Source organism: Juglans regia, chromosome 3 (assembly GCF_001411555.2).
Source record: "Juglans regia cultivar Chandler chromosome 3, Walnut 2.0, whole genome shotgun sequence".
NCBI lineage: Eukaryota > Viridiplantae > Streptophyta > Magnoliopsida > Fagales > Juglandaceae > Juglans > Juglans regia.
This window is the reverse complement of record NC_049903.1, coordinates 6,738,416-6,748,814: the sequence shown is the minus strand read 5'-3', so window position 1 is coordinate 6,748,814 and position 10,399 is coordinate 6,738,416.

The window sequence follows — 10,399 nt, the reverse complement described above, 5'->3', positions numbered from 1 at the left end:
AAAACACCTCTCCTGCACCATTGCAATCAGAAATTTCTTCTCATGATTCAAGTACTCAAGTTAGTACAGACTTACCCATACATGATGCAAATCAATTTCCACCCTTAAGAAAATCAACTCGACAACAAAAGAGGCCTGGTTATTTGCAAAATTATCATTGTAATTTAGCTGCTCTTGCTTCTCAATCATCTACAAGGGATCCTGCTACTAATCCAGGTAATAAACATAGCATATCTGATGTTCTTTCTTACTCCAAATTATCTGCATCACATAAAGCCTTCTCGGTTGCTATTTCTTCAGAATCAGAACCTTCATTTTATCACCAAGCTGTCCAGCATGCTCATTGGAGAGCTGCTATGTCTACAGAATTATCTGCACTAGAAATGAATGACACTTGGGCCCTTACAACACTACCACCTAATAAAACTCCTATAGGTTGTAAGTGGGTATATAAAATAAAATACAATTCTGATGGTTCAATAGAGAGACATAAGGCAAGACTTGTTGCCAAAGGGTATACTCAAAAGGAAGGCTTAGATTTTTTTGAGACTTTCTCACCCGTTGCAAAGATGGTGACTGTGAGGTGTGTTTTATCACTTGCTGCAATACACAATTGGCAGATTGTTCATCTAGATGTTAATAATGCATTCCTATATGGGGAATTAGATGAAGAAGTTTTTATGAAGCCTCCTCCAGGTTATCTTAGAAAGGGGGACAAAAGAGTATGTAAATTGCAAAGGTCTCTATATGGCCTAAAACAGGCTTCAAGACAGTGGAATTCCAAGTTTACTTCTGTGCTATTTAACATGGGATTCTCACAATCAAAGGCTGACTATTCTTTGTTTACTAAGAAAGAAGGAAACTCATTTGTTGCCTTGTTATTGTATGTAGATGATATACTGCTGGCTAGTAGTGATATAGCTGCAATTGAGAGTGTTAAAAGATCTCTAAATGCTGAGTTCAAATTAAAAGATTTGGGACCTGCAAAATTCTTTCTTGGTATGGAAATATCTCGATCAAAAAAGGGTATTTCTTTGTCTCAAAGAAAGTACACTTTAGAGCTTATTTCAGATTCTGGTTTACTTGCTGCAAAGCCAGCTCTGTTTCCTATGGACACTCATACAAAACTATCCAAAGATGATGGTGAATTAGTGAGTGATTTTTCAGCTTACAGAAGACTAATTGGCAGGTTATTGTATTTGACTCACACTAGACCCGATATTACATTTGCAGTACATCATCTTAGCCAATTCTTGGATAGCCCTCGAATGCCCCATTTACAAGCTGCTATGAGAATCTTGAGATATCTCAAGTCTGCTCCTGGACAAGGCTTATTTTTCTCAGCTTCATCAAAGGTTCATGTCAAAGCTTTTTCGGATTCAGACTGGGCTAGTTGCCCTGACACTCGCAGATCAATAAGTGGTTATTGCATCTTTATTGGGGATTCTCTTGTATCATGGAAATCTAAGAAACAACACACAATATCAAGATCTTCAGCTGAGGCTGAATATAGATCCATGGCATTTACAGTTTGTGAAATTGTTTGGATCAAAGCCTTATTGGCTGACTTGCATCAACAACACACTCAGCCAGCTCTCTTATTTTGTGATAACCAAGCTGCTCTTCACATAGCAGCTAATCCAGTCTATCATGAACGTACTAAACACATAGAAATAGATTGTCATTTAGTGCGTGAGAAGTTACAAGAGGGTTTGATTACTACTTTGCATGTATCTTCTGCTCATCAGGTTGCAGATATAATGACCAAGCCTTTGGGTTCTAAGTCATTTGAAGTTCTTCTATCCAAGATGAATGTGCATAATATATACACATCATCTTGAGGGGGACTATCACAGCTAATAAATAGTTGACATATTGCAACACGTGTAATAGTTTCATTTGATACATGTAATAGTTAGTTTGCTTTCTGTTAGTTAGTTTTACTTTCTGTTATTTCTATTTCCTTTCTCTATTGTTCTCTGGTTATAAATACAGAGGATGTATACTGTAAACTCAAGTCGAATGAATAAAGTTCAAGTTCCAGTTTACTTCTTTCACACTTTTCTCTATTATTTCTTTTACTCTGTATCAGTAGTTGGTAGGAAAATCAAGGTAGGTGGAGCCCTTCAATAAATAAATCTGGTTCCACAGAGTGCTTTGATTAATTCAAGTATATAGCAAGGATTTTCCTCAGAGCAATGACATATTTAATCATCAACAGAACAATAATCACACCAGCAAACAAAAAGGTAGGCATAATGGGAGAAGCGGCTACGTAAAAGATTAAAAAAAAAAAAAAAAAAAAGCGGACAAACTAGCAGAACCTAACTGCGGCCATGGAATGGACGGGCTTTTTTTTCTTTTATTTATTTATTTATTTTTTTTAATGCAGAAAACGCTGAAAACAATGCCATGTGACTGTAAGCATGACACTATTTTAAAAGGTGATGATTCCCGAATTTACTCAAGAGTCAAAAGTTTTAATTCAAGTCTCGACCCAGATATTTGCCATTGTGATCAACATGGGGCCGGGGGACCATTCGGATCAGATAGTAAGATACTTCGGCTTCACGGTTTTGACTTTGTTTTGCGACTCGTGCAAGTTGCCGACCCCTGGCTCGGAAATTCGGCTTCAAAAGCTTTGGCTAGCTAGCTGAGATTAGCAATTCATCCGGAGATCAAATTTCACTCTCAACTTTTGCCGGAATTAGGTATCAGATTAAATTACTCGCTATATTATTGGACCACTAATTTGGTTTGGTCTGTGATCTTGTTTCACCGTGTTTAGAATCTTGAGATAACTTGCTCATGTTCTATGTGACATCTCAAATCTTTGTTTGAAACATGGGTCTTACGTTGGCCATATGATTTTAGTGGGATTAGAACGTACGATAATTAGATGTATACAATTTTACGTGAGCAAGAAATGCTGTAAATGTTGATTATTACTAATTACATTTCAACTCCTCACTAACAAAATGTTGGCAGATTAGGTGAAGTACGTAGGACCATTTAGGAATCTGCTTTTATTGATCACACTTCAGTTCAGGACTTAAGTAGTTGGTGATCTCGTTTAATTAGCATGGGATATATCTATAATTTAATTCTGCCTCGAGCTGCAGCTACCTAGTTATAAAGCCGAGTGGAAAGGTCACAATTAATATTGGGATATTGACATGTTTGACGGTGCGTGAAATTGCCGAGAAAGAAGAAACAGTACTGGCCGGCAGCTTAGCTCATTCTCACCTAACGCAGCCCTCCACGCGGCGATTCCACATTCTTTTTAGTGTTTGAAACCTGAAAGCTCAAATACACGATGCTAAGCAATGCCAATCCAACTGCCCTCAACTTTCAAACTCCTTCACTTTGACTTGGCCACCCATAACTTGTTCCCTACGCTCTCTCTTTCTCGCCGTCACTGACTCACGGGGTACTGCATGAAATTAAACACTCTCTTTCTGCCCAATTATCCCTATATCCCCTATATATACACAGGCCAACCCCGACAAACCTCTCCATACTTAACCTTGCGTTCTTTTCTCACAACAAAACCCAGAATTACTCCTCTCTCTCCCTCTTTCGTTGATCTACCTCTCTTAATTGTTATCTACAATTCTATGGCTCGGTTAAGCGCTGTGATCCTCTTTTCCTTGGTTGTCTTTGCTGCATTTGTCTCGTGTTTAGAAGGCAGGAAGCTCTTGGATTTGAAGCAAACTGAGAAGAGATCGATCCCTGCTTTGAGGGACACTTTGATTCTGAGTGCCCTTCCAAAGGGTACGGTGCCAGCTTCTACTCCTAGCAAGAAGGGCCATGCGGTGGTGGTGGGTGAAAAGCTCATTGGCCGGCACCTTATTAGCACTGATCGGATTCTGCGGTCTGTCCCAAGCCCCGGTGTTGGCCACTAATATCTTCATCAAGATCACCGGGCTTCATTTCTCTATTTGAAACACAATTTTCTCCATCACATGTAGGCGAGCTTTAGATCACAGGGGATATGACAGTTGAAACGTATATATAGCATATGGCTTTATTTGTTTATTTCTCCATCGTTTCCTTCATTTAGGATTCATTTTGATTTATATCCATGGTTCCCCTTTAGATTAATTAATGAGATTTCTCGATATTCTTCCATAGCTAGAGGAAGAGCAGTACATGCGTAAGTGTATGACCCTTTTCTTTTCAATTTGGGTACAAAATTGTATCTTATATCAAACTCAAGAAATAACAGTACTATATTTCTTGGTTGACATTTAATATTTTTATTTATACAAGTTGGCATTTAATATTTGATGCTTCTGTACTGTGTACGTGTTCTGATTGATCCGACTGCCTTCGTGATCTATATATATTGTATATATTTCTGAATTCAAGGCCGCCATGTATACTGGCTACCAAGTCTCTTAATGCATGTTGGCGTGTTGATCTGAAATGGTTATAGTATTGGATTGAATCATGAGATTTCTTCCATTTGTCTGTTCCAAAAGTTTCGTTTACACATGAACACCACAATATTAAATGCAGCCATTGAGTAATATAGATCACTTCAACCTTGAATAAAATAAATGTTAAAAAAATAAAATTATGAAAAATTCCGAACCAGAGAAGTTACACCCTGATCAATGGGTTGTGGGCACGGCCTCCACTAATTAATTACCATGATCTTCTAGGTGGGTATAGCATAAGAGCACCACAAAACGTGGCAACTGAATCGGATAGGACATTTCTCCAAATGTTTGATGAGTCTGAGGCATCCTAAAGTGGGAAATGTGAGTCTAGCTATGCCCCGGCTTGAATTGATACTCATCTTATTTCATCTCATCTTAATTCAATTCATTTTATTATGATAATTTTTTTAAATTTTTACACAAAATATAATAAATAATTATATTTTTTAAATTCTAAAATAATATTTTATTTAATTTATCAAAAATCTTTCCAACTATTAATTTTGAACGAGAGGATGCTGATTATGTTCCTCTCGTTAAAAAGCTACAATCAACAGCTAGTTAATTAAAAAGAAAGATCCTGGCGCAGTAGTAGTACTAGTTCTAGCTAGCTAGCTTTGAATTAAATATAGTGTTGTTGAGAATTAGATCGATCATGTCACGTAATGGTCTGCCACTTGAATCCAATGATCTGGTTGAATAAAATCACCGCGTCGACTTAGCTGGAGGCATATCCCAATTGGCGACAACCACTTCTCGCTTTTTACAAAGATATATAGTGATACTCGTTAATTCAATTTACCTAAATTCAGATCATGCATATAATATGCAGTAGTACTGGGCCGGGACCCAGTTGAGATCAGTCGCGCGTCTCCATGGTTGGTGCCAAGTACGGGTCTTCCAATTCTGCATTTGATTACGAAATATAAGCAGCTTGGGGAAAAGAAAACATATAAAAAGTGGAAAAACGGAGAGAAAAAGAAAAGATTAAAAATACCCATATATATATATATATTTATATATACGGCATTAGAGGAGTGCTATAGTTATAAAAAAATTACATAAAAATAATTTTATAAACAGACATGACTTAATATAATCTGTTATATCTATTTTATAATAAAAATAATTTTATAATCTGACAAACTATATTAAGATATATCAATTTATAAAATTAATTTTGTGTAATCATTTTGTAGTTAGAATATTTAAGCCGTGAATTACAACTAAATTTTAAAGACATTAATTAATTAGGAAGGGTAGATGATGAGCTGTACAAGGTCGATGAGATAGTAGCCATTGTATATTTCTCCAAAGTTATAATTACTTGCTCGTGAATTTGAGTCATATCATTGACTGGAAATTAAGGAAGAAAAAAAGGTTTTATTAATTACGTGCGTGGAATGATCAAGCAAATTGTGTTCAAATTGTAGCTTTCAAGAATGACTGAAGCCAAAGTCCTACAAGTTATTGAGGTGTTTATTAATTATTCTAAGAAAATTGGTTTACGTCTTGATCTTCCTGTGGTCCAATTAATATAGTAACCCTCTTGGAGGTTTCAATTTCTCCTTGTCAAGGGCCGGATCTCTTCGTCAAAACTTTTAAGGATTTACGTCGAATTTTCGTCTAAACGAGTAGTCAAAGGCTACGAATAGACAGTCTAAGAGCATTTTATTATATTTAATTAATTGAATATTTCCCTTCCAAAAAAAAAAATTAATTGGATATTTCAACGTTAGACTGTACAGAGAATGTGATTAGTTATATGTGCAAAATCTTTTAAGATGCCATACCTATAGGAGTCATCCAAAAATCAGAACCATTTATACAATATTACTGTTAGATCATCTAGCTATAAAAATATCTTATAAAAATAAATTTACAATTTAACATATTTTGATGTAATACATTAAATTTATTTTATAGTAAAAAAGTTATAATTTATTATATCATATCAAATCAATTTAATTAAGAATATTCTTTATACAATCGTTTTCTTAATTAGAATCTAAGAAACGAATTAATGCTGCTTCTTCCAGGTAAATATGTGAGTGAAAGAGAGAGGACGAATATATGCATTAGTATAAAGAGCAATGACAGAGAACTTGCATGTATGACAACTAGCATGCGGGACATGCCCTGCCAGGCTAACTCAAGTACAAACTCATGAACCGTCACCTTGTAATTAATGATTCTGGAGTGGTTTTAATTTATAGATAAATTAAGATAATTTGAATTTATTTATGAATAGTAGAATAAAAGTTAAATTTTTTATTATATTTTGTATGAAAATTTAAAAAAATTATTTTGAAATTTGAAAAAGTTGAATTGTTTATTATATTTTATGTAAGAATTTGAAAAAATTGTAATAATGAGATGAGATGAATTGAGGTGAATTTTAAATATAAATGAAGCTTTACGTAGATCAATATGCCGTGTAAAATCTTCAAGTGGTCATGAAAAAGTGCTCGAAGATAGGTTTGGGAGTGAGATAAAATGAAAATTTTATGAATAGTAATAAGAGAGTTTGTAATAATAATGAAATAGTTTGAATTAATATTTTATGGGATTTTAGAAAAAGAGGAAAAAAATTGAATAAAAAATATTATAAAGTTAAAATATCGTTAGAATATAATTTTTTAATATAATTTTTATTTGAAAATTTGAAAAAGTTGAATTATTTTTTATTTTTTATTTAAAAGTTTTGGAAAGTTGTAACAATTAGTTTAAAAAACTTATAATGATTAGTTTGAAAATATTTGTATTTGAGAATGAGATGGGATGAGATGAAAACTTTTTCCAAACAAACCACTCAAACCATCTCACTACTATTTACAAACTATCTTATTATTATTCATAAAATTTTTATATCATCTCACTCTCAAGTCTCCAAGCTAATCAATTAATTGAGTTAGGAAAATTTTCACGAAACGTTTAGATAAATCGCCTATATGAACATATATATATATATATATATATATTATAGTCTGGAAATAGGATCGAGCTCCCATAATTTACAGAAAAATATGGTGGCTGCCAGACGTTTCTCCTAAAATCATCTCAATTTCCGTTCTTGACAATGAGACGAAAAAGAAAATTTTCGGCAAAAACTTGTAATATTATACGCATCATGTACGAATTAATTAACGTACGTACAATAGATTACAGTGGCGAAAATTGGGTATATGATATATCCATTCCATTAAAAAATGTGTGTATTGTTGATGTTGAATATATAAAAGTCGAGATGAACGGTGTACACGTGGAAATTCACAAATTAATTCTATCCATGCACGATTAATCAATATTTACGATAATCACTTTAATTTGTCGGTGTTCCCAGCTTTTAATTTCCTCATGACTACAACAACCTAGTTTGACTAAAATGGTGTGATTAATGTATCTAAAGTTTGCTAAAGATATATATGATTTAGTGAAATTAATGCAACTTTTTCAGTCCATATCCAACATTTTTGGTAATTTTGTATCAATCAAGTCACTTGTCAATTAGATTAGTAGGTAATCTCATGATCATCTCATATAATTAATTAACTTAAAGTTCAATTAGATAAAGTTTAGTCATGGTTCTGACAAAGATGACACATATTTCCGGCCATGCCAATCACGTCTAAAAACCAATGGTAGTGATCATGAAATTAATAATTAATTAATTATGGTATTGCCTCAAAAAAACGATGTGAGTTTCAAAAGCAAATTTTGGATTGTCTAAACCGACACGTACGAGGGCTCCACACCAGACCGCCCCTTTATGCATGGGAAAAGGTTTAGCACTACTAACCGACGTATTTGTTTGCGATTTACTCGATCGATGTTCACGTTCTTTGACAACTTTTTACGCAATAAGTCAGCAATGTATTCGTTAAGTACAAAAGAATATTGAAGAAGTCAGCAATGACAAGAACGTAAACAGTAGTAGTAGTAGTAGTAGTAAGTAGAATATCATGGTGAATATATATATATAATCAGCTTGGGCCGGACAAAGCAAGGACTTAATTACCTCAACTTCCAGCTGTGGACACTAGTCTAGTGCTCATTGATCTGATGCTTAACAGCTAAGAGTTTTAATTTGGTCATTTTTCTGAATGGTCCGAGGGGCATAAAGATGCATGGCATGCACATATATAACTGGTGGTTTTGAGCTACATGCACCATTTCTGGAAATGTTTCTTTAAAAGCTCGAATCTCCTAAGTAAGTAATTATATATGTACTATTTGTTTTGGGTAGCTAGCTAAGAGAATATAATCCCCTAAGATTTAAAACTTTCAAGAAAAGAACAAATTGGTTTTACAAATTATAATTTGTATGTCATGAGTAGTAGTAGTAGTATAGGTGGATTACAGAGCTGCGAATCGGTGCTTTCAACAATTTCTGCTTATTCCTCCTATTATCCTATACATGTCTGAATCAGTGAACGTACGTGTAAATGTGAATGGTTGTAGCACACGGCCAGTCAATTGCATCACGTGGGCAACCTACTGCAAACATCCTTTTAATCGACAGTACTACTACTCTGACATCTGGTGTAGGACCGCACGTGTCATTTTCGTAGGCCTAAAATTCAATGGACTACGTAGAAGAAAACAATCTGATCTGCACACATGATTCCCCATTCCTGGGCTAGCTACTTATGACTTTGAATATCAGTATCGGGAAGAATTTGGCTAATATGATGTTACGCATGTATCTTTAATGGGGGAGCTAGAAAACGTGAAGGCAGTCAGTCGGTCTGACTATCAAAGTATGACTATATCTATATATATGGCTCGGATCGTTGATTTTCAAATCAGCTGGAAACTTTCTAAGAAGCGATGGAAAACAAGTATGATACGGCATTAATATTATATCTTTGTCACTCCCCAGGCTTCAAAATCTGCCTACTAAACGATTTCACACGTATATACCAATATATAACATGCAGTTACACAGATAAAAAAATCATATCAAACGCCGATACCTCTTGAGCCAGTCGGCATGCACCTACACGTACCCACCTCAAGTACGCATGGGACGATGTGAGACAATTGGTTGTTGAATTCCCCCTGCCTAAAAAATAGCACCAATAAAAAAATCAAATTTATCATGAGTGACGTTTGACAATTAAATGAAGAAAAAATGAAAGTATCAGAGGTAAATGGTGGGGAAAGTGGGAAGTGGGGGTTATATTTATTATTGAGCATTGTTTCGTCAAATTAATGCAACACTTTCGCGGAAGGGGACGTTTCTTAGTTTGACCCCATAAATTAACAAGGGTCGAGAAGGTGGAATTTGACCTCATTAAAATACAAATTAGGAAAGCACTTTGATGCAACTTCGAATCGAAAGATCGATGGAATTAGTGCTTGACGATCCATCCCCATACATGACCAGAAGATATATGGAACGTGACACTTACGATGGACATTATTCGAAGCTCGATCCTCAACAAGTAATACCGTGCGTTATGCACAAAGCTGGTGATCTTTTACTTACTCAAAGGAATTTCGCCTTTATTTGACTTGGAAAAATCAACTCCACGATTTAGGATAAAAAGGGTTTTTAAATAGAGTAATGCTACATGTGTCTCGTATTTATTCACTTTTTCAAAGTGATTATGCGGCGCTTGCATACTCAAGACTGCAACTATCATTTTTCTTTATAATATTATTAAGCCAACGTTTTAAGTGATGAACTCATTTAGATAATGTGATGAGATAAGATAGTTTTAAATGAGTTGAATAAAATATTGTTATAATATTATTTTTACTTTAGGATTTGAAAAAGTTGAATTGTTTATTATATTTTGTATGAGAATTTTATGAAATTGTAATAATAAGATGAGATGAGATGAGTTGAGAGTATTTCTGTATCCAAACTAAAAGGGTCGACTACGAAGGAAGCGTTCCAATTGTGTATTTTATACGTCTGTCCAATGATCGTGTCATACATGATCGAT